General features: G+C 47.9%; 1 long non-coding RNA gene across 1 annotated transcript; it reads right to left on the bottom strand.

The window, feature by feature from the left end:
* Positions 1-1073: 1073 nt before the first annotated feature.
* Positions 1074-2367, bottom strand: LOC116472267 (uncharacterized). The gene is made up of 3 exons (XR_004249056.1): positions 1735-2367; positions 1302-1364; positions 1074-1170 (listed from the first exon to the last, which is right to left on the bottom strand). It is a non-coding gene; the product is annotated as an uncharacterized LOC116472267 (long non-coding RNA).
* Positions 2368-4229: the final 1862 nt, after the last annotated feature.

The following is a 4229-nucleotide window of genomic DNA, read 5'->3' as shown; positions in this document are numbered from 1 at the left end:
CTAGACCGCTAATGACTGAAGACTGGCTAAACAGATTCAGAGAAAAATATGTATAAAAGTGATCTGAGACCTCGGTATCTCCACGAAATACGAGATGAAGTGGTTTGCATGTGTGGCCTAAACTCTTCCAACTCCTAGTAATGTAATCAGGGTCATTGGTAGTTAAGTTAGTGAATCAGGAGACTCTGAGCTGCATGGAAAAGGAGGAAACTTTTGCCCAGTAGCAAACTAGAGTCAGAAAAGGAGAGGCCGGAGAGGCCGGCGAGAAACATTTTAACGGGGAGGGAAAACGTTGCCAACAATTTTGCCTGGTATCTCAGAATGGTCATTTGGTGCTTTGGAGAAAACCTTAAATGACACAGAAGTTTCCATCTAGTTGCATTCTGATTATCAACCGACCCTCTGTGCAGAGCAGGGGCCCAGGTTCTGGAGAAATCCAGCCAGGAGAAAGAAGGCGCCTCCCTGTTTCCAGGGTGTTCTTCTGGAGGCCAAGGGAGCAAGCACACACACGGAAAGATGCCGTGGGCCGGAGAGTAAAGCGCACTTGTCTCCCTGTGACTTCTTTATCTGCGGGCCCCCCCACGTCCCGCTAAGCTCTGCGGGGTCCGGGGAAAGCTGGGGTAGCCCAAGAGCCACCATTGTGCCCGCGCAATTAAACAAGAATGCTCCGACTTGACAGTTCCACTGTGAAAGTTTTCAAATAGTATTTGGAATGTTTACATAATTGTTGAAAAGAGGCTTTTTCAATGTACCTGTTTACACTCTTTCCTTTTGGAAATTCTTTCAGCAATCAGGCCGTGGAGGGCTCTCAGGCTGCACTTGCCGCCCTTGATTGCGGAGGGTGGAATGAAAGGCCCGTCAGTGAATCGCTGGGAAAACATTCCCTAACAAACGCCCTCTAATGAGGGGGCGCCGCTTTCGCTGCCGCAGCGGCGGTGGAGAGGGCGCGGGGAGCGGAGGGGCAGGGGCGCGGGCCGGGGGGAAGGCCGTGCCGGGTTTTGTGGCGGCGCTCCTGGGTGGGGGGAGCGCGGACCCCGGGTCTTTGTGTGCAAATTTCCCACCGGGACCAAGCAACTTTCCACAATTTAATTAAGTGGCTTTAGAGTCCGGAGTTGGCCTAACAAGCTCCTGTTCATGAATGAAAGATTTGTCCCCAGCAGCGGGGGCCGGCTGGAAACAAAGTGGGCCGCAGTTACCCTGGATCCGGCCGGTTTCGCGGCTCCGCGGCCAGCCCCAGCCGCCCGGGAGCAGGAGAAGGCGGCTGCGGGGGCTGGCAGCGGTCCTTCTGGGACGCGTCTCACCTAGCTCGCAGCAAATATGCCATCCATATGCCCAGGATCACAACCGAATGAGCTCCATCAGGCCTGGCAAAGAGGCATTTAAATTGCTAATATTGCACTGGGGAGCGACGACAGAACTGCCTGGGCTCAGCTCTGTAGGATCCACAGAGACAAACCTGGGGGTGGGGGGTGGGGTGAGTTGGGGAGGGATTCGGAAAGAGCCCAAGTGAGAATCACTAAAAGCTGGCTATTAGGAGGGGCGAGAAGTGGGGATCCTTGGTAGAGAGATGCCAAGGAGAAACCGTGGCAGCAATGCGCCCAGGATGGAGCGCTGGGGCTGGTGGGCCACTTGGGCCCCTTTCCCATCCATTATTTCTGAAGAGAGGCCAGCTGGAGTTTCTACAAAGGCTGCTCTGCTACAGGGAGGCATCCCCCCACTCCCCAGCACTCTTACCTTTGAACAAGACAGGTTTTCTAGAAAGACAAAAAATATTGGCTGGTTGGAAGAAGGGAGGGGCCAGCTGCCGCTGTGAAATGTTCCTCGGTTACACTTGTTGAGTGTCCCTGCCCTTGGTGGTGGTCTGTCAAGCAGGTTTGGGATCAGGGGGTCTTTTGCAGCCACTCTCCAGTGGAAGGTTCAATGAGTGTTTTTCTCTGACTGTATTTTTAGAAAAAATTATGATGACAGTTGTTAGGTCTCAGGCAGGCAGGCAGGCAGGCAGCACATTCCATTACAAAGTTAGCATGAAATCAATATGTAAATAACCCTTTCTAACTGGCAGCTATTTTTGAAGGCAGAACGCACCGGATGTTGCAGGTTTGTTCCAGTTCACTTTAAATACCTCTCTGTCCTCAGCGTCTGTGAATGTGCTCACATTGAGAAGAGCCTTTCCCCCTTTTCAGTTGATCTTTGCAGCATCCCCGATAGCGGTAATGCCACCATGAGCTTTGTCCTCAAACCTCCTCCTCCATCATTTAAAAATCAGATTGACAAGACCCGCTCCAGGCTGGGAGTGTTAGTCCCCCTTCGGCATGGTCATTTTTCAAAAGCACGGGTTGCTCCAGGAAGGGTAGAGGCGGCAGAAGCCGCGGCCGTCCGCGGAAAGAATTAAAGGAGAGTGAAAGCCCGAGAGGCTGCGATCAGAGTTGAATCACAGATTCAGACAGTCACTGCCAAAATGCATAGAAGTCATTGCCAGGACATAAAAGGTCAGAGGATACCAGCCGTGAGGAGAAGAACCGGGTTAGAACCGTGACTGCAGCTGAACAGGAAGAAACAGGTCTCAAGGTACTCCTGAGTGAGCAAGGGCCTGAGACCGAAGTTCTTTGCATAGTTCCTTGTCAGTAGTGACAGTTTTCATTGTGGTTTAATTTTGAAACTAGCTGTGCTACGTGTATCTGCATTGAAACAGAAATACTTATAGAATGTTTTGTGTCAGTCATGGATGGCGCCACAATGCCTGGTGTGACATATGGGGTGTGTGTATGTGTACGTGTGTGTATTTATTTTCTGAATTCAAAGGGGCGATGAAGTTCAAGCTGGGGCCTAATAGTAATGATTCCTACAGTTACTACTATTCTACGAGTTTTTATGTGCTTGCAGTTCTAGAGTCTTTTTTAAATAATTGAGTTGAAATCTGCTTTGCTGTAACTTATATCCTATGGACTTAGACCCAGAATAAGGCTTCCTCTGCCGCAGAATCGTCTTCAAAACAGGTGGCGTCTCACTCAGAGATTTCTCTACTCCAAGATGAATAGTTCTTGTTCTTCAAAGATGGCAGTCCCCTCCCACAGGGAGACTCCATCGGGTCCATGTGTTGCCTCCATGTTCTTGCCATTTAGTGCATCTTTGGAATGAACCAGGAACAGATATTCCTCTTGAGGATTTTTAGTGTGATTTAACTGCAAAGGGACTGTCTCTCTGCAGGGAAGATACATTTGGGGTAAGGCTTTAACTCTCCCAGTGCACAGAGCTCTGTCTTTTACTGCATGAAGGTGGTCAGATGACGTAGAAATTTGACCTGTTCTCTCTGGGCCCAGAAGGCAGAGCTATGATCACTGAGGAAGGGGAAATATTACAAGGAAGTCATATTTCAGCTTAAAGGTGGCGTGAAGAAGAATTTTCTAATGAAGAAGAAATGACATGCTTTGGGAGGTAGTGAGTATCCTACAACCTGGAAGGATTCAGGCTGGGTAGAGGGTTTCACCAAAGGTACCTTCCAACTCTGGATCTGGTCATCCATTCGCTTATGCATTTATTGATGCATGCTAGATGCAAGGTGCCATTCCGGGCTCTGAGAGGTTTCATCATAGAAATTAATAGAGAAGGAACTAACATTTTTTTAGATTGGCATAAAATACACATAACAAAATTTATCATCTTAACCATTTTTAATATACAGTTCAGTGGTATTATGTTCACATTGTTGTCCAAACATCACCACTACCCATATAACTCCTTTCATCTTGCAAAACTGAAACTCTGTATCCATTAAACACCTTCTCATTTTTCCCTATCCTCAGCTCCTGGCAACTACCGTTCTATTTTCTGTCTACAAATTTGACGGCTCAAGGTGCCTCAGATAAGTGGAATATGAGGAATTATACAGTATTTGTCCTTTTGTGACTGCCTTATTTCACTTGGCGAATGCCCTCAAGGTTCATCCATGTTGTAGCACGCGTCGGAATCCGGAATCGCCTTCCTTTTTAAGACTAAATCATGTTCCATTGTATGTATATATACCACATGTTGCTTATCCGTTCATCTGTCAATGGACACTTGAGTTGCTTCCACTTTTTGGCTACCGAGAATCATGCTGCTGTGAATATGGATGTACAGATATATGTGCAAGACCCTGCTTTCAATTCTTCTGTGTATATACCCAGAAGTGGAATTACTGATCACATGATAATTCCTGTTAAATTTTCCGAGGAACCAGTATATTGTTT

The sequence above is a fragment of the Hylobates moloch genome, unplaced genomic scaffold, assembly GCF_009828535.3.
Source record: "Hylobates moloch isolate HMO894 unplaced genomic scaffold, HMol_V3 SCAFFOLD_8, whole genome shotgun sequence".
NCBI classification, from domain to species: domain Eukaryota; kingdom Metazoa; phylum Chordata; class Mammalia; order Primates; family Hylobatidae; genus Hylobates; species Hylobates moloch.
The sequence above is the reverse complement of the archived record's forward strand: the minus strand, read 5'-3'. Positions and strand labels throughout refer to the sequence as shown.